Source organism: Ranitomeya imitator, chromosome 5, assembly GCF_032444005.1.
Source record: "Ranitomeya imitator isolate aRanImi1 chromosome 5, aRanImi1.pri, whole genome shotgun sequence".
Taxonomy (NCBI): domain Eukaryota; kingdom Metazoa; phylum Chordata; class Amphibia; order Anura; family Dendrobatidae; genus Ranitomeya; species Ranitomeya imitator.
Genome location: NC_091286.1, coordinates 212,693,374 through 212,719,834, shown reverse-complemented (window position 1 = coordinate 212,719,834; position 26,461 = coordinate 212,693,374). Strand labels below are relative to the sequence as shown.

At 46.2% G+C, this 26,461-nt stretch overlaps 1 protein-coding gene across 17 annotated transcripts in view; it reads right to left on the bottom strand.

Moving 5' to 3' along the window:
- Positions 1-26,461, bottom strand: part of LOC138681740 (scavenger receptor cysteine-rich domain-containing protein DMBT1-like) — a 491,932-nt gene that overhangs the window by 190,383 nt on the left and 275,088 nt on the right. The gene's annotated exons all lie outside the window — the stretch shown is intronic.

Sequence of the window (26,461 nt, the reverse complement as noted above, 5' to 3'; positions counted from 1 at the left end):
ATTAGACAAGTTTCTTGACTACAATCTAATCATTAAATGGGTGGTCTCATTGGTAGAGCTGATGTTACATTGACAGAACTGCAGCTAATCATTGAACTCAGCGACTCAGATGATGTACATGCCACAAGCTGTTGAGCTCAGTGATTGGCTGTGCCTCTGCATCTAATCAGCAGAGACTGAGTCAGTGTCAGGAGTGACAGCACTGAATCTAGCGAGAGTAAATAAAGTTCAGCTTGTTATCTTACATTTCACTGAACCTAGAAGCAAAAAATATTTGAAAGGGGACAACCGCTTTAAATGTTACTCCTGTTGTAAACCCCAGCAATAATTAAGTCTAATATTGCTCATTCAAATCAGTGTCTGTGTAGTAAAGAACATGCTGGTTCCACCAAGGCAACAATCTTCCTTTGTAAATCATTTCAACCCTGGCCCAGAGATGAGGATCATGACATTGGACCCTTCTGTATTAAATTAAAATGTCCTTTTATGCTATATAAAAAAATATTTTCAAAAGTATAAACCCATTTAAGGACTATTTTTTGAGGCCTCCTTAGCTTATGTGAGTGTTCATGAAGCAAACTAAAGATAAACTCCCATTTTCAATTTACTTCCTGGTGAATAGAAGGGCTGCTGACAGGATGTTTGGTTTCTGTATATGTACAGTGGGTAAAGGAAAGTAGTCAGACCCCTTTAAATTTTTCACTCTTTGTTTCATTGCAGCCATTTGGTAAATTCAAAAATGTTCATTTTTTTCTCATCAATGTACACTCTGCACTCCATCATGACTGAAAAACCCCCAGAAATGTAGAAATTTTTGCAAATTTATTAAAAAAGAAAGACAGAAATATCACATGGTCATAGGTACTCAGACCCTTTGCTCAGTAATGAGTAGAAGCACCTTTTGAGCTAGTACAACCATGAGTCTTCTTGGGAATGATGCAGCAGGTTTTTCACACCTGGATTAGGGGATCCTCTGCCATTCTTCCTTGCAGATCCTTTCCAGTTCCATCAGGCTGGATAGTGAACATTGGTGGACAGTCATTTCCAGGTCTCTCCAGAGATGCTCAATTTGATTTAGGTCAGGGCTCTGGATGGGCCAGTCAAGAATGGTTATAGAGTTGTTCTGAAGCCAATCCTTTGTTATTTTAGCTGTGTGTTTAGGGTCATTGTCTTGTTGGAAGGTGAAACTTCAGCCAAGTCTGAGGTTCAGAGCACTCTGGAAGGGGTATTCATTCAGGATATCTCTGTATTTGGCTGCATTCATGCTTCCTTCATTGGGAACCAGTTGTTCTGTCCCTGCAGCTGAAAAACACCCCCATAGCATGATGCTGCCACCACCATGTTTCACTGCTGGGATCGTATTGGGCAGGTGATGAGCAGTGCCTGTTTTTTTCAACACAAACCGCTTAGAATTATCACCAAAAAGGTCTATCTTCGTTTCATCAGACCAGGGAATCTTATTTCTCATTGTCTGGGAGCCCTTCATGTGTTTTTTTTTTTTATCAAACTCTATGTGGGCTTTCATATGTCTTGCACTGAGGAGGGGTTTTTGTTGGGCTACTCTGCCACAAAGGCCCGACTGGTGGAGGGCTGCAGTGATAGTTGACTTTGTAGAACTTTCTCCCATCTCCCTACTGCATCTCTGGAGCTCAGCAACAGTGATCTTTGGGTTCTTTTTTACCTTTCTCACCAAGGCTCTTCTCCAACGATTGCTCAGTTTGGCTGGACGGCCAGGTCTAGGAAGACTTCTGGAGGTCCCAAACTTCTTCCATTTAAGGATTATGGAGGCTACTGTGCTCTCAGGAACCTTGAGTACTTGTGAAATTCTTTTGTAACCTTAGCTAGATCTGTGTCTTGCCACAATTCTTTCCCTGAGCTCCTTGGCCAGTTCCTTTGACCTCATGATTCTCATTTGGTCTGACATGCACTGTGAGCTGTGAGGTCTTATATAGAGTGGTGTGTGCCTTTCCAAATCAAGTCCTATCAGTTTAATTAAACACAGCTGGACTCCAATGAAGGAGTAGAACCATCTCAAGGAGGCTCACAAGGAAATGGACAGCATGTGACTTAAATATGAGTGTCTGAGCAAAGGCTCTAGATATTTATGACCATGCAATATTTCAGTTTTTCTTTTTTAATAAATTTTACAACTTTTCTGTTTTTTTTTCAGTCAAGATGGGGTGCAGAGCGTACATTAATGAGAAAAAAATGAACTTTTTTGAATTTACCAAATGGCTGCAATGAAACAAAGAGTGAAAAATGTAAAGGGGTCGGAATACTTTCCGTACCCACTTTATTTTTTGTATAAACCAATAAGCTGTAAAATGAATGCCATATGCCTAATACTATGCAGGTTCCACTCAAGCTGCCACATCAAGGCATGAACTTTATAAAACCTCTAAAGGTATCCTGTAGTATCTGGAACAGACACATGTATACAGAGAAATGTCAGTACTAGGGTTGAGCGAAACGGGTCGTTCATTTTCAAAAGTCGCCGACTTTTGGCAAAGTCGGGTTTCATGAAACCCGACCCGACCCCTGTGTGGGGTCGGCCATGCGGTATGCGACTTTCGCGCCAAAGTCGCGTTTCAATGACGCGAAAAGCGCCATTTCTCAGCCAATGAAGGTGAACACAGAGTGTGGGCAGCGTGATGACATAGGTCCTGGTCCCCACCATCTTAGAGAAGAGCATTGCAGTGATTGGCTTGCTGTCTGCGGCGTCACAGGGGCTATAAAGAGGCGTTCCCGCCGACCGCCATCTTACTGCTGCTGATCTGAGCTTAGGGAGAGGTTGCTGCCGCTTCGTCAGAAGCAGGGATAGCGTTAGGCAGGGTCCATTAACCCCCAAACCGCTTGTGCTGTAGCGATTTCCACTGTCCAACCCCACCTTCGGTGTGCAGGGACAGTGGAAGCTACATTTTTTTTTTCCTCAGCGCTGTAGCTCATTGGGCTGCCCTAGAAGGCTCCCTGATAGCTGCATTGCTGTGTGTACGCCGCTGTGCAAACCAACTGCTTTTATCAAAGCACAAATCCTCTTGTTCCTTCCTTTCTGCACAGCTATCTTTTTTGTTTGTCCACACTTTTTAATTAATTTGTGCATCAGTCCACTCCTTATTGCTGCCTGCCATACCTGGCTGAGATTACTGCAGGGAGATAGTAATTGTAGGACAGTCCCTTTTATTTTTTTATTTTTTTTTTTAATTCTCCCTACAAAAAATAAGTTGTGGGAGATTAAGATTGGCATTTCTGCTAGAGTGCCATCCCTGTGTGTTCTGTTATGAAAGGCAATTCAGTACTACAATGGACATAGCGGTCAGAGCACATACAGTGATCTGACAATAACCCAAAATCATAGAACGAGCTCTGAGACGTGGGAACTCTGCAGACCGCAATCCCTAATCCTCTCCAAACAACACTAGAGGCAGCCGTGGATTGCGCCTAACTCTGCCTATGCAACTCGGCACAGCCTGAGAAACTAACTAGCCTGAAGATAGAAAATAAGCCTACCTTGCCTCAGAGAAATACCCCAAAGGAAAAGGCAGCCCCCCACATATAATGACTGAGTTAAGATGAAAAGACAAACGTAGAGATTAAATAGATTCAGCAAAGTGAGGCCCGACTTTCTTAACAAATCGAGGATAGAAAAGGTAACTTTGTGGTCTACACAAAACCCTAAAGAAAACCACGCAAAGGGGGCAAAAAGACCCTCCGTACCGAACTAACGGCACAGAGGTACACCCTTTGCGTCCCAGAGCTTCCAGCAACAAATTAGACAAGCTGGACAGAAAAAATAGCAAACAAATAGCAAAGAAGAACTTAGCTATGCAGAGCAGCAGGCCACAGGAATGATCCAGGGAAAAGCAAGTCCAACACTGGAACATTGACAGGAAGCCAGGATCAAAGCATTAGGTGGAGTTAAGTAGAGAAGCACCTAACGACCTCACCAGATCACCTGAGGGAGGAAACTCAGAAGCCGCAGTACCACTTCCCTCCACCAACAGAAGCTCACAGAGAGAATCAGCCGAAGTACCACTTGTGACCACAGGACGGAGCTCTGCCACAGAATTCACAACAGTACCCCCCCTTTGAGGAGGGGTCACCGAACCCTCACCAGAGCCCCCAGGCCGACCAGGATGAGCCACATGAAAGGCACGAACAAGATCGGGAGCATGGACATCAGAGGCAAAAACCCAGGAATTATCTTCCTGAGCATAACCCTTCCATTTAACCAGATACTGGAGTTTCCGTCTAGAAACACGAGAATCCAAAATCTTCTCCACAATATACTCCAATTCCCCCTCCACCAAAACCGGGGCAGGAGGATCAACAGATGGAACCATAGGTGCCACGTATCTCCGCAACAATGACCTATGGAATACGTTATGTATGGAAAAAGAATCAGGAAGGGTCAGACGAAAAGACACAGGATTAAGAACCTCAGAAATCCTATACGGACCAATGAAACGAGGTTTAAACTTAGGAGAGGAAACCTTCATAGGAATATGACGAGAAGATAACCAAACCAGATCCCCAAGACGAAGTCGGGGACCCACACGGCGTCTGCGATTAGCGAAACGTTGAGCCTTCTCCTGGGACAAGGTCAAATTGTCCACTACATGAGTCCAAATCTGCTGCAACCTGTCCACCACAGTATCCACACCAGGACAGTCCAAAGACTCAACCTGTCCTGAAGAGAAACGAGGATGGAACCCAGAATTGCAGAAAAATGGCGAAACCAAGGTAGCCGAGCTGGCCCGATTATTAAGGGCGAACTCAGCCAAAGGCAAAAAGGACACCCAGTCATCCTGAACGGCAGAAACAAAGCATCTCAGATATGTTTCCAAGGTCTGATTGGTTCGTTCGGTCTGGCCATTAGTCTGAGGATGGAAAGCCGAGGAAAAAGACAAGTCAATGCCCATCCTACCACAAAAGGCTCGCCATGACCTTGAAACAAACTGGGAACCTCTGTCAGAAACGATATTCTCTGGAATGCCATGTAAACGAACCACATGCTGGAAGAACAATGGCACCAAATCAGAGGAGGAAGGCAATTTAGACAAGGGTACCAGATGGACCATCTTAGAAAAGCGATCACAGACCACCCAAATGACTGACATCTTTTGAGAAACGGGAAGATCAGAAATAAAATCCATAGAGATATGTGTCCAAGGCCTCTTCGGGACCGGCAAGGGCAAAAGCAACCCACTGGCATGAGAACAGCAGGGCTTAGCCCGAGCACAAATCCCACAGGACTGCACAAAAACACGTACATCCCGCGACAGAGACGGCCACCAAAAGGATCTAGCCACCAACTCTCTGGTACCAAAGATTCCAGGATGACCAGCCAACACTGAACAATGAACCTCAGAGATAACTTTATTGGTCCACCTATCAGGGACAAACAGTCTCTCCGCTGGACAATGATCAGGTTTATTAGCCTGAAATTTTTGCAGCACCCGCCGCAAATCAGGGGAGATGGCAGACACAATTACTCCTTCCTTGAGGATACCCGTCGGCTCAGACAAACCCGGAGAGTCGGGCACAAAACTCCTAGACAGAGCATCCGCCTTCACATTTTTAGAGCCCGGAAGGTACGAAATCACAAAGTCAAAACGGGCAAAAAACAGCGACCAACGAGCCTGTCTAGGATTCAACCGCTTAGCAGACTCAAGATAAGTCAAGTTCTTATGATCAGTCAATACCACCACGCGATGCTTAGCTCCTTCAAGCCAATGACGCCACTCCTCGAATGCCCACTTCATGGCCAGCAACTCTCGGTTGCCCACATCATAATTTCGCTCAGCAGGCGAAAACTTCCTGGAAAAAAAAGCGCATGGTTTCATCACTGAGCAATCAGAACCTCTCTGCGACAAAACAGCCCCTGCTCCAATCTCAGAAGCATCAACCTCGACCTGGAACGGAAGAGAAACATCTGGTTGACACAACACAGGGGCAGAAGAAAAACGACGCTTCAAGTCTTGAAAAGCTTCCACAGCAGCAGAAGACCAATTGACCAAATCAGCACCCTTCTTGGTCAAATCGGTCAATGGTTTGGCAATACTAGAAAAATTGCAGATGAAGCGACGATAAAAATTAGCAAAGCCCAGGAACTTTTGCAGACTTTTCAGAGATGTCGGCTGAGTCCAATCATGGATGGCTTGGACCTTAACAGGATCCATCTCGATAGTAGAAGGGGAAAAGATGAACCCCAAAAATGAAACCTTCTGCACACCAAAGAGACACTTTGATCCCTTCACAAACAAAGAATTAGCACGCAAGACCTGAAAAACTGTTCTGACCTGCTTCACATGAGACTCCCAATCATCCGAGAAGATCAAAATGTCATCCAAGTACACAATCAGGAATTTATCCAGGTACTCTCGGAAGATGTCATGCATAAAGGACTGAAACACTGATGGAGCATTGGCAAGTCCGAATGGCATCACTAGATACTCAAAATGACCCTCGGGCGTATTAAATGCAGTTTTCCATTCATCTCCTTGCCTGATTCGCACCAGATTATACGCACCACGAAGATCTATCTTGGTGAACCAACTAGCCCCCTTAATCCGAGCAAACAAATCAGATAACAATGGCAAGGGGTACTGAAATTTAACCGTGATCTTATTTAGAAGGCGGTAATCTATACAAGGTCTCAGCGAACCATCCTTCTTGGCTACAAAAAAGAACCCTGCTCCTAATGGTGACGATGACGGGCGAATATGCCCCTTCTCCAGGGATTCCTTCACATAACTGCGCATAGCGGCGTGCTCAGGTACGGATAAATTAAACAGTCGACCTTTTGGGAATTTACTACCAGGAATCAAATTGATAGCACAATCACAATCCCTATGCGGAGGTAGGGCATCGGACTTGGGCTCATCAAATACATCCCGGTAATCAGACAAGAACTCTGGAACCTCAGAAGGGGTGGATGACAAAATTGACAGAAATGGAACATCATCATGTACGCCCTGACAACCCCAGCTGGACACCGACATGGATTTCCAATCTAATACTGGATTATGGGCTTGTAGCCATGGCAACCCCAACACGACCACATCATGCAGATTATGCAACACCAGAAAGCGAATAACCTCCTGATGTGCAGGAGCCATGCACATGGTCAGCTGGGTCCAGTATTGAGGCTTATTCTTGGCCAAAGGCGTGGCATCAATTCCTCTCAATGGAATAGGACACTGCAAGGGCTCTAAGAGAAACCCACAACGCTTAGCATACTCCAAGTCCATCAAATTCAGGGCAGCGCCTGAATCCACAAATGCCATGACAGAATACGATCACAAAGAGCAGATCAAGGTAACGGACAGAAGAAATTTTGACTGTACCGTACCAATGGTGGCAGACCTAGCGAACCGTTTAGTGCGCTTAGGACAATCAGAGATAGCATGAGTGGAATCACCACAGTAGAAACACAGCCCATTCAGACGTCTGTGTTCTTGCCGTTTAACTCTGGTCAAAGTCCTATCGCACTGCATAGGCTCAGGTTTAAGCTCAGGTAATACCGCCAAATGGTGCACAGATTTACGCTCACGCAAGCGTCGACCGATCTGAATGGCCAAAGACATAGACTCATTCAAACCAGCAGGCATAGGAAATCCCACCATGACATCCTTAAGGGCTTCAGAGAGACCCTTTCTGAAAATAGCTGCCAGCGCAGATTCATTCCATTGAGTGAGCACGGACCATTTTCTAAATTTCTGACAATATACCTCTATCTCATCCTGACCCTGACAAAGAGCCAGCAAATTTTTCTCTGCCTGATCCACTGAATTAGGTTCATCGTACAGCAATCCGAGCGCCAGGAAAAACGCATTGATATTACTCAATGCAGGATCTCCTGGCGCAAGAGAAAATGCCCAGTCCTGAGGGTCGCAGCGCAAAAAAGAAATAACAATCAAAACCTGTTGAACTGGATCACCAGAGGAGCGAGGTTTCAAGGCCAGAAATAATTTACAATTATTTTTGAAACTCAGAAACTTAGTTCTATCTCCAAAAAACAAATCAGGAATAGGAATTCTTGGTTCCAACATAGCTTTCTGATCAATAGTGTCTTGAATCTTTTGTACTCTTGCCGAGAGCTGATCCACAAATGAAGACAGACTTCTAATGTCCATCGCTACACCTGTGTACTGAACCACCCAAATGTCTAGGGGAAAAAAAAGGCAAAACACAGTGCAAAGAAAAAAAAATGGTCTCAGAACTTCTTTTTTCCCTCTATTGAGAATCATTTGTACTTTTGGCTTCCTGTACTGTTATGAAAGGCAATTCAGTACTACAATGGACATAGCGGTCAGAGCACATACAATGATCTGACAATAACCCAAAATCATAGAACGAGCTCTGAGACGTGGGAACTCTGCAGACCGCAATCCTTAATCCTCTACAAACAACACTAGAGGTAGCCGTGGATTGCGCCTAACTCTGCCTATGCAACTCGGCACAGCCTGAGAAACTAACTAGCCTGAAGATAGAAAATAAGCCTACCTTGCCTCAGAGAAATACCCCAAAGGAAAAGGCAGCCCCCCACATATAATGACTGTGAGTTAAGATGAAAAGACAAACGTAGAGATGAAATAGATTCAGCAAAGTGAGGCCCAACTTTCTTAACAGATCGAGGATAGAAAAGGTAACTTTGCGGTCTACACAAAACCCTAAAGAAAACCACGCAAAGGGGGCAAAAAGACCCTCCGTACCGAACTAACGGCACGGAGGTACACCCTTTGCGTCCCAGAGCTTCCAGCAACAAATTAGACAAGCTGGACAGAAAAAATAGCAAACAAATAGCAAAGAGGAACTTAGCTATGCAGAGCAGCAGGCCACAGGAATGATCCAGGGAAAAGCAAGTCCAACACTGGAACATTGACAGGAAGCCAGGATCAAAGCATTAGGTGGAGTTAAGTAGAGAAGCACCTAACGACCTCACCAGATCACCTGAGGGAGGAAACTCAGAAGCCGCAGTACCACTTCCCTCCACCAACAGAAGCTCACAGAGAGAATCAGCCGAAGTACCACTTGTGACCACAGGACGGAGCTCTGCCACAGAATTCACAACAGTACCCTCCCTTTGAGGAGGGGTCACCGAACCCTCACCAGAGCACCCAGGCCGACCAGGATGAGCCACATGAAAGGCACGAACAAGATCGGGAGCATGGACATCAGAGGCAAACACCCAGGAATTATCTTCCTGAGCATAACCCTTCCATTTAACCAGATACTGGAGTTTCCGTCTAGAAACACGAGAATCCAAAATCTTCTCCACAATATACTCCAATTCCCCCTCCACCAAAACCGGGGCAAGAGGATCAACAGATGGAACCATAGGTGCCACGTATCTCCGCAACAATGACCTATGGAATACGTTATGTATGGAAAAAGAATCAGGAAGGGTCAGACGAAAAGACACAGGATTAAGAACCTCAGAAATCCTATACGGACCAATGAAACGAGGTTTAAACTTAGGAGAGGAAACCTTCATAGGAATATGACGAGAAGATAACCAAACCAGATCCCCAACACGAAGTCGGGGACCCACACGGCGTCTGCGATTAGCGAAACGTTGAGCCTTCTCCTGGGACAAGGTCAAATTGTCCACTACATGAGTCCAAATCTGCTGCAACCTGTCCACCACAGTATCCACACCAGGACAGTCCAAAGACTCAACCTGTCCTGAAGAGAAACGAGGATGGAACCCAGAATTGCAGAAAAATGGCGAAACCAAGGTAGCCGAGCTGGCCCGATTATTAAGGGCGAACTCAGCCAAAGGCAAAAAGGACACCCAGTCATCCTGAACGGCAGAAACAAAGCATCTCAGATATGTTTCCAAGGTCTGATTGGTTCGTTCGGTCTGGCCATTAGTCTGAGGATGGAAAGCCGAGGAAAAAGACAAGTCAATGCCCATCCTACCACAAAAGGCTCGCCAAAACCTTGAAACAAACTGGGAACCTCTGTCAGAAACGATATTCTCTGGAATGCCATGTAAACGAACCACATGCTGGAAGAACAATGGCACCAAATCAGAGGAGGAAGGCAATTTAGACAAGGGTACCAGATGGACCATCTTAGAAAAGCGATCACAGACCACCCAAATGACTGACATCTTTTGAGAAACAGGAAGATCAGAAATAAAATCCATAGAGATATGTGTCCAAGGCCTCTTCGGGACCGGCAAGGGCAAAAGCAACCCACTGGCATGAGAACAGCAGCGCTTAGCCCGAGCACAAATCCCACAGGACTGCACAAAAACACGCACATCCCGCGACAGAGATGGCCACCAAAAGGATCTAGCCACCAACTCTCTGGTACCAAAGATTCCAGGATGACCAGCCAACACCGAACAATGAACCTCAGAGATAACTTTGTTGGTCCACCTATCAGGGACAAATAGTCTCTCCGCTGGACAACGATCAGGTTTATTAGCCTGAAATTTTTGCAGCACCCGCCGCAAATCAGGGGAGATGGCAGACACAATTACTCCTTCCTTGAGGATACCCGCCGGCTCAGACAAACCCGGAGAGTCGGGCACAAAACTCCTAGACAGAGCATCCGCCTTCACATTTTTAGAGCCCGGAAGGTACGAAATCACAAAGTCAAAACGGGCAAAAAACAGCGACCAACGAGCCTGTCTAGGATTCAACCGCTTAGCAGACTCAAGATAAGTCAAGTTCTTATGATCAGTCAATACCACCACGCGATGCTTAGCTCCTTCAAGCCAATGACGCCACTCCTCGAATGCCCACTTCATGGCCAGCAACTCTCGGTTGCCCACATCATAATTTCGCTCAGCAGGCGAAAACTTCCTGGAAAAAAAAGCGCATGGTTTCATCACTGAGCAATCAGAACCTCTCTGCGACAAAACAGCCCCTGCTCCAATCTCAGAAGCATCAACCTCGACCTGGAACGGAAGAGAAACATCTGGTTGACACAACACAGGGGCAGAAGAAAAACGACGCTTCAAGTCTTGAAAAGCTTCCACAGCAGCAGAAGACCAATTGACCAAATCAGCACCCTTCTTGGTCAAATCGGTCAATGGTTTGGCAATACTAGAAAAATTGCAGATGAAGCGACGATAAAAATTAGCAAAGCCCAGGAACTTTTGCAGACTTTTCAGAGATGTCGGCTGAGTCCAATCATGGATGGCTTGGACCTTAACAGGATCCATCTCGATAGTAGAAGGGGAAAAGATGAACCCCAAAAATGAAACCTTCTGCACACCAAAGAGACACTTTGATCCCTTCACAAACAAAGAATTAGCACGCAAGACCTGAAAAACTGTTCTGACCTGCTTCACATGAGACTCCCAATCATCCGAGAAGATCAAAATGTCATCCAAGTACACAATCAGGAATTTATCCAGGTACTCTCGGAAGATGTCATGCATAATGGACTGAAACACTGATGGAGCATTGGCAAGTCCGAATGGCATCACTAGATACTCAAAATGACCCTCGGGCGTATTAAATGCAGTTTTCCATTCATCTCCTTGCCTGATTCGCACCAGATTATACGCACCACGAAGATCTATCTTGGTGAACCAACTAGCCCCCTTAATCCGAGCAAACAAATCAGATAACAATGGCAAGGGGTACTGAAATTTAACCGTGATCTTATTTAGAAGGCGGTAATCTATACAAGGTCTCAGCGAACCATCCTTCTTGGCTACAAAAAAGAACCCTGCTCCTAATGGTGACGATGACGGGCGAATATGCCCCTTCTCCAGGGATTCCTTCACATAACTGCGCATAGCGGCGTGCTCAGGTATGGATAAATTAAACAGTCGACCTTTTGGGAATTTACTACCAGGAATCAAATTGATAGCACAATCACAATCCCTATGCGGAGGTAGGGCATCGGACTTGGGCTCATCAAATACATCCCGGTAATCAGACAAGAACTCTGGAACCTCAGAAGGGGTGGATGACAAAATTGACAGAAATGGAACATCACCATGTACGCCCTGACAACCCCAGCTGGACACCGACATGGATTTCCAATCTAATACTGGATTATGGGCTTGTAGCCATGGCAACCCCAACACGACCACATCATGCAGATTATGCAACACCAGAAAGCGAATAACCTCCTGATGTGCAGGAGCCATGCACATGGTCAGCTGGGTCCAGTATTGAGGCTTATTCTTGGCCAAAGGCGTGGCATCAATTCCTCTCAATGGAATAGGACACTGCAAGGGCTCTAAGAGAAACCCACAACGCTTAGCATACTCCAAGTCCATCAAATTCAGGGCAGCGCCTGAATCCACAAATGCCATGACAGAATATGATGACAAAGAGCAGATCAAGGTAACGGACAGAAGAAATTTTGACTGTACCGTACCAATGGTGGCAGACCTAGCGAACCGCTTAGTGCGCTTAGGACAATCAGAGATAGCATGAGTGGAATCACCACAGTAGAAACACAGCCCATTCAGACGTCTGTGTTCTTGCCGTTTAACTCTGGTCAAAGTCCTATCGCACTGCATAGGCTCAGGTTTAAGCTCAGGTAATACCACCAAATGGTGCACAGATTTACGCTCACGCAAGCGTCGACCGATCTGAATGGCCAAAGACATAGACTCATTCAAACCAGCAGGCATAGGAAATCCCACCATGACATCCTTAAGGGCTTCAGAGAGACCCTTTCTGAACATAGCTGCCAGCGCAGATTCATTCCATTGAGTGAGCACGGACCATTTTCTAAATTTCTGACAATATACCTCTATCTCATCCTGACCCTGACAAAGAGCCAGCAAATTTTTCTCTGCCTGATCCACTGAATTAGGTTCATCGTACAGCAATCCGAGCGCCAGGAAAAACGCATCGATATTACTCAATGCAGGATCTCCTGGCGCAAGAGAAAATGCCCAGTCCTGAGGGTCGCAGCGCAAAAAAGAAATAACAATCAAAACCTGTTGAACTGGATCACCAGAGGAGCGAGGTTTCAAGGCCAGAAATAATTTACAATTATTTTTGAAACTCAGAAACTTAGTTCTATCTCCAAAAAACAAATCAGGAATAGGAATTCTTGGTTCCAACATAGCTTTCTGATCAATAGTGTCTTGAATCTTTTGTACTCTTGCCGAGAGCTGATCCACAAATGAAGACAGACTTCTAATGTCCATCGCTACACCTGTGTACTGAACCACCCAAATGTCTAGGGGAAAAAAAAGGCAAAACACAGTGCAAAGAAAAAAAAATGGTCTCAGAACTTCTTTTTTCCCTCTATTGAGAATCATTTGTACTTTTGGCTTCCTGTACTGTTATGAAAGGCAATTCAGTACTACAATGGACATAGCGGTCAGAGCACATGCAATGATCTGACAATAACCCAAAATCATAGAACGAGCTCTGAGACGTGGGAACTCTGCAGACCGCAATCCCTAATCCTCTACAAACAACACTAGAGGTAGCAGTGGATTGCGCCTAACTCTGCCTATGCAACTCGGCACAGCCTGAGAAACTAACTAGCCTGAAGATAGAAAATAAGCCTACCTTGCCTCAGAGAAATACCCCAAAGGAAAAGGCAGCCCCCCACATATAATGACTGTGAGTTAAGATGAAAAGACAAACGTAGAGATGAAATAGATTCAGCAAAGTGAGGCCCAACTTTCTTAACAGATCGAGGATAGAAAAGGTAACTTTGCGGTCTACACAAAACCCTAAAGAAAACCACGCAAAGGGGGCAAAAAGACCCTCCGTACCGAACTAACGGCACGGAGGTACACCCTTTGCGTCCCAGAGCTTCCAGCAACAAATTAGACAAGCTGGACAGAAAAAATAGCAAACAAATAGCAAAGAAGAACTTAGCTATGCAGAGCAGCAGGCCACAGGAATGATCCAGGGAAAAGCAAGTCCAACACTGGAACATTGACAGGAAGCCAGGATCAAAGCATTAGGTGGAGTTAAGTAGAGAAGCACCTAACGACCTCACCAGATCACCTGAGGGAGGAAACTCAGAACCCACAGTACCACTTCCCTCCACCAACAGAAGCTCACAGAGAGAATCAGCCGAAGTACCACTTGTGACCACAGGAGGGAGCTCTGCCACAGAATTCACAACAGTGTGCCATCTCTCTCACATAGTGGGCCATAGAAAGCCTTTTTTTTTTTGTTGATTTGTTTTCTAAATTCTACCTGAAAAAATCAGGAGATCTTGCCCTGGGCATGCTCAGTGTGTGCAGACAAGGACTTAGTCCCAGAGAAGTCCGCTCGCTGCTGACCAGCACTGGCTTTAATGGCAGAAGCTGAAGAAGCAGCAGTAACTCTCTGTACAGAGTGAGACTGAGCAAGACGCTGGGACCGACGTCCCTGCTGAGCAGACTCCACTGCGGCTGGATAAGAATGGGAGACCGCCGCGGAGATGGCTCGAGATTCCCCCTGTGCAGAAGCGGGAACTCGAGACCTAACATTTAGTTTCTAAATTCTACCTGAAAAAATCAATAAATCAATCAGTGGGAGATAAATATTGGCCTCTGGGCTTGTGTGCCACTCCTGACTCCTGTGTGTGCCATCTCTCACTCAGTGGGCCATAGAAAGCCTATTTATTTTTTTTGTTGATTTGGTTTCTAAATTCTACCTGAAAAAAATCAATAAATCAATCAGTGGGAGATAAATATTGGCCTCTGGGCTTGTGTGCCACTCCTGACTCCTGTGTGTGCCATCTCTCACTCAGTGGGCCATAGAAAGCCTATTAATTTTTTTTGTTGATTTGATTTCTAAATTCTACTTGAAAAAATCAATAAATCAATCAGTGGGAGATAAATATTGGCCTCTGGGCTTGTGTGCCACTCCTGACTCCTGTGTGTGCCATCTCTCACTCAGTGGGCCATAGAAAGCCTATATTTTTTTTTTTTTGGTTTCTAAATTCTCCCTGAAAAAATCATTTTATTTTATTTTGTTTCTAAAGTCTCCCTGAAAAAAAAAAAAACCAGTGGGAGATTAATATTGCCCTTTCTGCTTGTGTGCCAGTCTTGACTCCTGGGTGTGCCATCTCTCTCTCTCAAATAGTGGGCACTGGGCCATAGAAAGGCAATTTTTTTTTTATTTGGCTTCTAAATTCTCCCGGAAAAAATCATTTTATTTTATTTGGTTTGTAAATTCTTCCTTAAAAAATCATTTTAATTTTATTTTGTTTCTAAAGTCTCCCTGAAAAAAAAAAAAAATCAGTGGGAGATTAATATTGCCCTTTCTGCTTGTGTGCCAGTCTTGACTCCTGGGTGTGCCATCTCTCTCTCTCAAATAGTGGGCACTGGGCCATAGAAAGGCAATTTTTTTTTTTTGCTTTCTAAATCCTCCCTGAAATAAAAAAAAAAATACAGTGGGAGATTAATATTGACATTTGTGCGTGAGTTACAGTCCTGCGTGTGTGGCATCTCTCTGATTTGGTGCCACAGAAAACAGAGTGTGTAACATTGTGCCTGATTTTCCTTGCGGTCTCACCATCCTGTAAAGGGATATCGAAATCATACTGAAGTTATAGCTCACCGTGTAAGTTGTTTGACAGCAACAAATACCGTTACTTTGGTTACGTTTTTAAAACAATGAGGAAGTCTGCTGGAAGAGGTCGTGGCTGTGGGCGTTCATTGTCAGCTGGTAATGATGGTAGTGGTAGTGGAGCATCAGGTGGTCGTGGGAAAAGAAATATTGCACCTAAGTCTGGAGCTGTGGAGCCAGGTTCGTCGTCTGGCTACACAAGGCCTCGAACGCTCCCTTTTCTGGGAGTAGGAAAAACCGCTTTTAAAGCCGGAGCAGCAAGAGCAAGTTTTGGCTTACCTTGCAGACTCAGCCTCTAGCTCTTTTGCCTCCTCTTTTGAAACTGGTAAATGTAACAGCAGCGCGTCGCTAGTGGATGTTCACGGTCAGGGACAAGTCGCTTCCTTGTCCTCTTCAGCAAAAACAACAACAGAGAAGGATGCAGCAGGCAACACAACGGGTTACTCCATGGAGCTTTTTACACATACCGTCCCTGGCTTAGAAAGTGAAGCAGTTAACAGGCCATGCCCATTACAAGTTGAATCTGACATGGAGTGCACTGATGCACAGCCACAGCCAGACTACTATGCTGGTCCTTTGACTCAGACCACAACATTGCCCTCGCAGGGTACTGATCCAGAATCAGACCCTGATGAGACTATGTTGCCCCATCACGAACGTTCTACCACCGACTTACACGGTGACACAGACGAAGTTGCGCACGAGCTAGAAGAGCAGGTTATAGATGACCAAGTTGTTGACCCCGATTGGCAGCCATTGGGGGAACAGGGTGCAGGCGGCAGTAGTTCTGAAGCGGAGGAGGAGGGGCCACAGCAGGCATCAACATCGCAACAGGTTTCATCTGCCGGGCCCGTATCTGGCCCAAAATGCATGGCAAAGCCAAAAACTGTTGGAGGACAGCGTGTCCATCCGGTTAAAGCTCAGTCTGCAATGGCTGAAAAGGGATCCGAGGCTCGAAAGAGTGCAGTCTGGCATTTTTTTAAACAACATCCAATTGATCCGCACAAAGTCATCTGTCAAAAATGTTCAACTAGCTTAAGCAGAGGTCAGAATCTGAAAAGTCTCAATACAAGTTGCATGCATAGACATTTAACCACCATGCATTTGCAAGCCTGGACTAACTACCAAACGTCCCTTAAGGTTGTAGCACCCTCGGCCAATGAAGCTAGTCAGCAACGCTACATCCCTTCCGTCACTGTAAGGCCACCATTTTCCGCACCACCAGCAGTATCTGTGCAGGTTTCTTTGCCAGGCCAAAGCAGTCAGGGTCAGGGAATCACCAGTTTCGTAGGAGGAAATACTGCATCTAGGGCACCGGCGGAAACAATACCGTCTCCAACCGTCTCTCAGTCTGCCATGTCCACCGGCACATCCGTTAGTTCCACGATCTCCAGCTCTCCAGTCCAGCTCACCCTACATGAGACTCTGGTTAGAAAAAGGAAGTACTTATCCTCGCATCCGCGTACACAGGGTTTTAACGCCGACATAGCTAGACTAATCTCGTTAGAGATGATGCCCTACCGGTTAGTTGAAAGCGAAGCTTTCAAAGCCCTGATGGAGTACGCTGAACCACGCTACGAGCTACCCAGTCGACACTTCTTTTCGAGAAAAGCCATCCCAGCCCTGCACCAGCATGTTAAACAGCGCATCGTCCATGCACTCAGGCAATCTGTGAGTACAAAGGTGCACCTGACTACAGATGCATGGACCAGTAGGCATGGCCAGGGACGTTAGGTGTCCATCACGGCACACTGGGTGAATGTGGTGGATGCAGGGTCCACAGGGGACATCAATTTCGGGACAGTTGTGCCTAGCCCACGGTCTAGGAAACAGTTGGCTGTAGGCGTTTGCACCCCCTCCTCCTCCTCGTCCTCCTGCAGAAGCGAGAGCTCTTCCACAGACCGCAGTCGCCCAACCACTCCATCGGCAGCTGTCACTGTTGCACACCAGTTGTCCCATTATGGCCCAGCTACTGGCAAGCGTCAGCAGGCTGTATTGGCTATGAAGTGTTTGGGCGACAACAGACACACCGCGGAAGTTCTGTCCGAGTTCTTGCAGCAAGAAACGCAGTCGTGGCTGGGCACAGTAGATCTTGAGGCAGGCAAGGTAGTGAGTGATAACGGAAGGAATTTCATGGCTGCCATCTCCCTTTCCCAACTGAAACACATTCCTTGCCTGGCTCACACCTTAAACCTGGTGGTGCAGTGCTTATTGAAAACTTATCCTGGGTTCTCCGACCTGCTCCTCAAAGTGCGTGGACTTTGTTCACATATCCGCCGTTCGCCTGTACACTCCAGCCGTATGCAGACCTATCAGCGGTCTTTGAACCTTCCCCATCATCGCCTAATCATAGACGTTGCAACAAGGTGGAACTCAACACTGCACATGCTTCAGAGACTGTGCGAACAGAGGCGGGCTGTTATGTTTTTGTGGGAGGATACACATACACGGGCAGGCAGTAGGATGGCAGACATGGAGTTGTCAGGTGTGCAGTGGTCGAAGATACAAGACATGTGTCAAGTCCTTCAGTGTTTTGAGGAATGCACACGGCTGGTTAGTGCAGACAACGCCATAATAAGCATGAGCATCCCCCTAATGTGTCTGCTGATGCAAAGTTTGACGCACATAAAGAATCAGGCGTCTGCACCAGAGGAAGAGGAAAGCCTTGTTGACAGTCAGCCATTGTCTGGTCAGGGCAGTGTACAGGACGAGGTAGCGGGCGAAGAGGAGGTGGAGGACGAAGAGGATGATGGGGATGAGTATATTTTTAATGAGAAAGCTTTCCCGGGGGCACTGGAAATTGGTGGCGTGGCAAGGCCGGGTTCTGGTTTTTTGAGGGACACAAGTGACGTAGATTTGCCTGAAACTGACCCTCAACCAATCACAACCGCAGATTTGACAACTGGAACTTTGGCCCACATAGCGCATTATGCCTTACGTATCCTCAAAAGGGACACACGCATTACTAAAATGATGAACGATGACGATTACTGGTTGGCCTGCCTCCTTGATCCTCGCTATAAAGGCAAATTGCAAAATATTATGCCACATGAGAACTTGGAACTAATATTAGCAACCAAACAATCAACTCTTGTTGACCGTTTGCTTCAGGCATTCCCAACACACAGCACCCGTGATCATTCTCACACGAGCTGCAGGGGGCAGCAGACCAGGAGTGTTAGGGGTTCACACATCAGAAGTGGCGTTGGACAGGGGGGTTTTCTGACCAGGTTGTGGAGTGATTTTGCTATGACCGCAGACAGGACAGGTAGTGCTGCATCAATTCAAAGTGACAGGAGACAACATTTGTCCAGTATGGTTACAAACTATTTTTCATCCCTTATCGATGTTCTCCCTCAACCGTCATTCCCATTTGATTACTGGGCATCCAAATTAGACACCTGGCCAGAATTGGCAGAATATGCATTGCAGGAGCTTGCTTGCCCGGCAGCTAGTGTCCTATCAGAAAGAGTATTCAGTGCTGCAGGTTCAATATTAACCAAAAAAAGGACTCGTCTGGCTACCCAAAATGTTGATGATCTAACATTCATTAAAATGAACCACAACTGGATTTCGAATTCTTTTGCCCCACCTTGCCCGGCCGACACCTAGCTTTCCTATGAAAAGCTCTTGCCTGTGGACTACTGTGAATTACTTTTCTAATGTCTTAATTTGCTGCAGCTGATTGTCCAGCATACGACATGTTTAGACCTCCCTAAATGGCCAAACTCCCCACACGGGGGCGTGGTATCGCGACTTGGCGCAAGCACCCGTGAGAGTGCTGTTTGTCTGAAGAGGTGGGTGTGCCCGCTTTTGGTCGACAGCACTGCCACAGGGTCCCTCATAGTACAATAAAGTGTCTCTGGCGGTGGTGGTGCGCACCCAACGTCAGACACACTGTTGTAACATGAGGGACCCTGGGCCTGTACCGCCGGCCACAAGAGAGTTCACCCACCCCCAGGTCAAACATTGCTCTACCACTTCCACAATTATCTCTCACACTTCCACCAATGTTTAGTCTATGCGCTGACATCCTTCCATTCCTGCCACTGACAATACCATTGTGTTGACATGTATGATGGTACTTAACATAGTCAGGGGCAGTGTCCTCTCTTTACCCAAGTAAATACTTTGCGCCAAATTAGTAGGTCTGAAACTACGCAGAGGATCCCACCCCTGTACCTAATGATTGCACCCTTTAGTGTTTTCGTTTTGTTTTAATGCGAGACATTCACATTTATGTATTGTTTTGGACTACTAACTGGCAGACACTCATTACAATCGGCCTCCGCTGACCAGACCACTGCTGCCCGTGTACCCCTGGAACCAATTGTAAAGTGCCTACAGCCAGCCCAATTTTATTATGTTAGGCCTTCGAAGCCTGTCTGCGGCCCGTTCTTTCTACTACTCCTACACTGACCAGACCACTGCTGCCCGTGTACCCCTGGAACCTATTTAAAAGTGCCTACAGTCCTTGTACCTATGTTTGCCTGTTAATATACTAATGTTGAAAACGTTTAATTGAAAATGTTTAATAAAAACAGTTTGGAAAAAAATAAAAAAAATAAAAGTGCCTACAGCCCAATTTTATTATGTTAGGCCTTCGAAGCCTGTCTGCGGCCCGTTCTTTCTACGACTCCTACACTGACCAGACCACTGCTGCCCGTGTACCCCTGGAACCTATTTAAAAGTGCCTACAGCCCAATATTTTATTATGTTAGGCCTTCGAAGCCTGTCTGCGGCCCGTTCTTTCTAGTACTCCTCCACTGACCAGACCACTGCTGCCCGTGTACCCCTGGAACCTATTTAAAAGTGCCTACAGCCCAATATTTTATAATGTTAGGCCTTCGAAGCCTGTCTGCGGCCCGTTCTTTCTACTACTCCTACACTGACCAGACCACTGCTGCCCGTGTACCCCTGGAACCTATTTAAAAGTGCCTACAGCCCAATATTTTTTTATGTTAAGCCTTCGAAGCCTGTCTGCGGCCCGTTCTTTCTACTACTCCTCCACTGACCACACCACTGCTGCCCGTGGACCCCTGGAACCTATTTTTAATTGCATAGAGCATCCTTTTTTTAATAGTAGGCGTACAAAGTCTGTCTGCGGTCCACTATTGAAATTTTCCTCCACTGCCCAGAGCAATGCTGCCTGTGTACCCCTGTAACCTTTTTTAAACTGCAGTGAGCCACATTTTTGGTTTAAGGCCTACTACCTGTGTCTGTCTGCGCCACTCAATACAGCTGTGTTCCTTTGAAAAAAGCTGAGCGTCAATAGTCTTGTTTTCAGCCTCTAGGAATTTTAAAACTGCATTGGGGCTACAACTTTGGTAGGGCCTACTAACGGTGTCTGCCGCCCGAAGGTGTGCCCCAGGTTTCGTCCACATTGCTTCGATCTTCCTACTCTCGTTTAGTAGTTGTTGCAAACTACACTGCATTAGGCCTACAAATTTGGTATGGGGTGTAGAGAGACGATGTGTTACACTCCAAGGTGTTCCCCAGGTTTCGTCCACATTGCTTCGATCTTCCTACTCTCGTTTAGTAGTTGGTGAAAACTACACTGCATTAGGCCTACAAATTGGGTATGGGGTGTAGAGACGGTGTGTTCTACTCCAAGGTGTTCCCCAGGTTTCCTCGCCATTGCTTCGGTCTTCCGACTCTCGTTTAGTAGTTGTTGAAAACGACACTGCATTAGGCCTACAAATTGGGTATGGGGTGTAGAGACGGTGTCTTCCGCTCCAAAGTGTTCTCCAGGTTGCTTTTCCTGAGCTTCTATCTTCAGGCTCTTGTTAAATAGTGGTTAAATGGAACAACTGCATTTGGCGTACTAGTTGGTTTGGGGCCTACTAACAGTGTCTGCCGCTCCTTGCTGTTCTCCTGGTTTCCTGTCCTGAAATTCCATTTTCAGGCTCTCGTTAAGTAGTTGTTAATGTTAGACTGCATTTGGCCTACTAGTTGGGCTGGGGCCTAATATCGGTGTCTGCCACTCCTTGCTGTTCTCCTCCACTGAACAAAGCTGTGCCGCCTGTTTACTACTGTTGCCAATTTTGAACTGCATTTCGACTACTTACTGATTTGGGCCTACTCTCTGTGTCAGCCTCTCATTCCAGTTGTCCTCCACTGCAGTGCCCCCTGGTTACTCCTGTGTTACCAATTTTGAACTGCATTTAGCCCACTTTATTCTTTGGGCCTATATCTGTGTTTCCTCCTCATCCTGCCCATTGCCCAGCCAGTGATAGATGAGTCTGCTGGTACATTGACCCATAACGTAACATTACGCTACACTGCAAGATTGTGACCCTGCTGAAAGTCAGGTCCCCCTTCCCGCATACCATACCACCTTACACGGGGACAAAGAGGAAGGTGCAGATGAAAGTGCAGGTTCCTTCATCAGGTGGGGGGAGGAATACTAGTTGGCGACGTCACTGGCACAGGGCCTCTCATAGTACGCAAAAGTGTTGCTGCCGGTGGGAGGCGCCCCCGCCGTGCAAACACACCGCTGTACTTTGAGGGGCCCTGTGCCAGTGCCAATGCCAACGAGTGGGCCCCCCCTGCTTGCTCAGGATCACAGCACTTGCAAAGTTGAAATACTTACCTCTCCCTGCTCAACTGCTGTGACGTGGTCCAGATTTACTGGGCCCACTAATTACTTGAACCAGCCCTACCCCCACAACTTTAGCCAAATGACCCCCAATTTCAAATGCCTTCCAATTATTATAAGCTAAATTACGATTGACAAGCTTCTGTAACAAGAATGGATGTTTTTGCCATTAAAATGGGCAGTGTAGGTGTTTTCCTGGCCTCCACTCACTGCCGACTATGCTCCCCCATTGACTTGCATTGGGTTTCGTGTTTCGGTCGATACCCGAGTTTTCGCGATAATCGGCCGATTCCACTCGACTCGACTTCTAAGATAGTCGGGTTTCGCGAAACACGGCTCGACTCTAAAAAGGTCAAGGTCGCTCAACCCTAGTCAGTACTAGTGATGGGTGAGTGTGCTCGGCACTGATCGGGGCTTGATCAAGCATCTTCGTGTTCAAGACACTCGGCACTCAATCGAGTGTCTGTCTACTCAGGTGCCATGCTCGACTCCGTGCCCCGCATGTTTGGCACCTGATTTTCATTCACTAATCATGCGGGGATTGTGTGCCAGTGTCACCATCTTGGGTGCATTGCACCCTGAAATAGTGTATGTAGAGTTGCTGCTGCAGAAGGGACAGAGTGTTATATAGTGTGCCAGTACCTGCTGATGCAACATTAAACAACAGGGGTAATTCAAATAGATTCTATTCTATGGTAGGATTATCTGCTGGTGCAGGAATAGTGTGTTAGGGAACTCAGAGCAGGGTTGATTGCGTTACAAAATTTGTTGCTGCCAAATAAAAGCAAACTTTCTTTCAGTGATAATTTAAATATATGCTATTCTCTAATAACACCACTCTTACAGTATCTTCAAGTCATTTAGCGTTAGCTGGCGGAGTACAAATAGCGTATTACAAGCATCTGCTCAGGGTTGATTGTGTTACAGACCTTGGTGCTGCCACGCACAAGCAAAATTCCTTGCAGTGACAATTTGAATAGATTATATTCTCTAATAATACTGCTATTATCTGTGTACATAATTTAAAATGTGCAAGGCATGTGGTAAGGGACAGGGAAGTGGACATGCTGCTCATGGTGCACACAGAGGCTGAGGTCATGGGATGGTGAAACTGTGCCTTCTGCTAGGCCACAACAAACACACTAATCCATGAGACCTAGCATCTTCTCCCACTTATCAGGGGAGCACGAGGCACCACTCTTGAAGCCAGAACAGTGAGAACAAGTGGTTGGTTGTTTTGCAGATAATATTTCCAGCCTGTTTCGCAGCACCACCTTGTCTTCCCCACGTTCTAGTCCCACTAGCGAAGAGTCTTGACCACATAATCTTAACTCTGATTCTCCTTGCTCCCACCATGGCAAGTTCCAGGAGGAAAGCGACCCCACACTTGGACCTTCTGAGGAGCTCTTTACCTCTCCATTTATTGATTCTGGCCTCTCACCATACACATTTAAAGAGGGACATGAGATCATATTCGGTGATGCCCAAATATTTGAGCAGTCACAGTCAGAAGAAGCGGATTGTGGGGAAGGGCAATTACTCTCTCAAGAGGTGGATGATGATGAGACACAGTTGCCAACAAGTCATGTTAAGTCAACAAGTCAGGAGGATGACCAGAGTGAGGAAGTGGAAGATGAGATGGTGGGTGATGAAGTCACTGACCCAATCTGGCATGAAGACTGAGCTCTGCATAGCTGAGTGGGGTGAGCTGGGTGAGGGATCCCCTGCAGACAGGAAGGGGCAGTGGTGTGGCCATAGGGAGAAAGTGGTCAACTGTTCCCCAGAGCACAAACATGCAACTAGATCCCAGGCCAAGGTTAGGTGTTCCCCAGTCTGGCACATTTTTATGGGAAGTGCAAAAGACAAGAAAATGATCATTTGCATCCTGTGCCATACCAAGCTCTGCCATGGACAGACCACCAGCCTGACCGCCACCAGCATGCTCAGACACATGTCATCCCAGCAACCAACTTGATGGGCCAAACGTCTGGGTCCACAATCAGTGTCTCGGAGTGACTCCACTGCCTCTTCTGCGTGCTTTCCAATCCCCTGCTCAAAACACAGGCGCAGATGCCTCCTGTCCTGCACCTGTCATTAGACAGCACCATCAGCAACCACGTGCACTAATTTGTCCCAGTGCAGCGTTCAGCCTTCCCTACCCAGGCCTTGGAATGCAAGTGAAAATATCCAGCCACCCAAAGCACCAACCACTAAACAGTCAAATTTCTAGACTGCTTGTCCTGGGAATGTTGACGTTTATTTTTATGGACACTGAGGCTTTCCACAATCTCATGGTTGCAGCCGTCCCTCGGTACTTGTTCATCCCCACCTTACAACAGCACATATATTAACATAACATAACCCATTCCCTGACTTCCAAGTTACCTTTTAAAATCTTCTTACATATAAATGTGTTTAACCCCCGGGGGTAAATGTTTTTAGGTGTTTCAGCCCTTGCACATAGTGCAATGCTTTACCAGTCTAGAAGTCCCACTCCTTTCAAATGGTAAAAAAAGTTTTCTGAGGCCCTCCTCTATGTCTCTTCCAGGATTATTGCAGTGCGTTCTTCTAATATTTAACTTCCCTTGCACATAGTGCATAGGCTAGGAGTCCCACTCCTTTCAAATGGTAAAAGGATATTTTCTCTTGCCCTCCTCTACGTCTTTTCCAGAGTGTATTGCAGTGCCTTCTTATAATTTTTGAAAGCCAATGCACATGGTGCATACTCTTTACTTTGGATAAAGAAATGTCCCCCCTTACCTTTTGGGTCCTTGTGGGGCCGAACAGATTGCACCAATGATATGTCCACCACAGAGTGAAATTAAAGCTTATACAAGTTTAACTGCATTTATTGAATGGATGAAAGACCATTTACATGCATCTCTTGCGTCCCAGGGTTGGAGAGATTTTCCACACATGGTTCAGGACTTTTCATTTTAAAATGACCCTTCCTTAAGACTATTTGAAGCCTCGGAGCGACATGATGCCTTGAGGTGGCACTGGATGAATTGTCACCCACCTTAGCTTGAAAATTAGTAAAAGAAATCCCATCTGCAAACGCTGGTGGCAGAGGCCATAATTCTTTAGACAACCAAGGAAGAAAGAGGAGTGAAACACACAACAGGTCTAACAGAGGCAGGGAAAGACTATCAAAGGTCTGGGACAGTTATATTAGACCCTCTCAGCACTCAGGAACTGATGTGCAGGGTACTTTGAGAAAGACGGAAAAGTTTTGGAAAATCGTGAAGGATTATCTAGCCGATTGTAGCAGCATCCCCCTCTATGCCTTTGGAGGTGCTGGCTTGTGCTGTAATCAGCGTTTTGTCAGAGTGGGCTTTAAGTGCCACCAGGGGCATAATAACTGATAGGCGCATCCATCTGTCAACTAAAAATGCTGACAGGCTGACAAAAAGAAAAAGGCCTGGATTGGCCCAGTCTTCTCAGCTCCACTGGATGACAGCAGTGGAACATAAAGTCAAATAAAATGTTCCATTTCTTCTGGTGTATTCCCATGCACCTCATCCTACCCAAACAGTGGTATACAGTTCTTGTTTTATTATTTTTAGTGTCCTCTTCCTCCTCTTCTATATCTACATTGTCATGACCTGACCCTTGATCCTAATTTTTCCAGGGTGTGGATGATGCCCTACTATATAATTTTTAAAGGCCTACCTCTAAAATCATCTTACATATATAAATCTGTAAACCCTGCAGGAGTAAATGTTTTTCAGCTATTAGGCAAAGTACATTGGCTTTCCCAGACTAGGAGTCCCACTCCTTCCCAATGGATAAAAAATGTTTTGTGAGGCCCTCCTCTACATCTCTTCCAGAGTATATTGCAATGCCTCCTTCTAATTTTTGGCAGCCCTTGCACATAGTGCATATGCTTTACTTTGAAGGTAGAAATGGACCCCATTACCTCTTTTGCCCCTGTGCGGCCGCACAGGTTTCACCAATGACATGTCCAGCCTCGAGCAAACTTTTCTTTGCTTGACTGACGATGGGTGTCTCCCGTACCTGGTACCTGGTAGAATGTCTCCCATACCTGGTAGAATGAGATGCTTCCAGGGTCTTCCCCATGCTGTTCCCATTCAATTTCAGGGCTATTTCCATCCATTTCAGCGATTTTCCTCCCCCCCCAGACATCCTGGGAGGGTCCGCCAGAAAAATGCTTGACTTTCCCATTGACTTCCATTATGCTTGTTACTCATGTTGAACACCCAAGCAGTTTGACCTGCTCATTATGAGTAACAGGCATCTGAGAATTTTACTGCTTGCCCATTACTAGTTAGAACACACAGTGTGTTGGAGCCTGCTGTATATTGGACTGTGTAGCCACAGACCAGTAAGAGTGCCT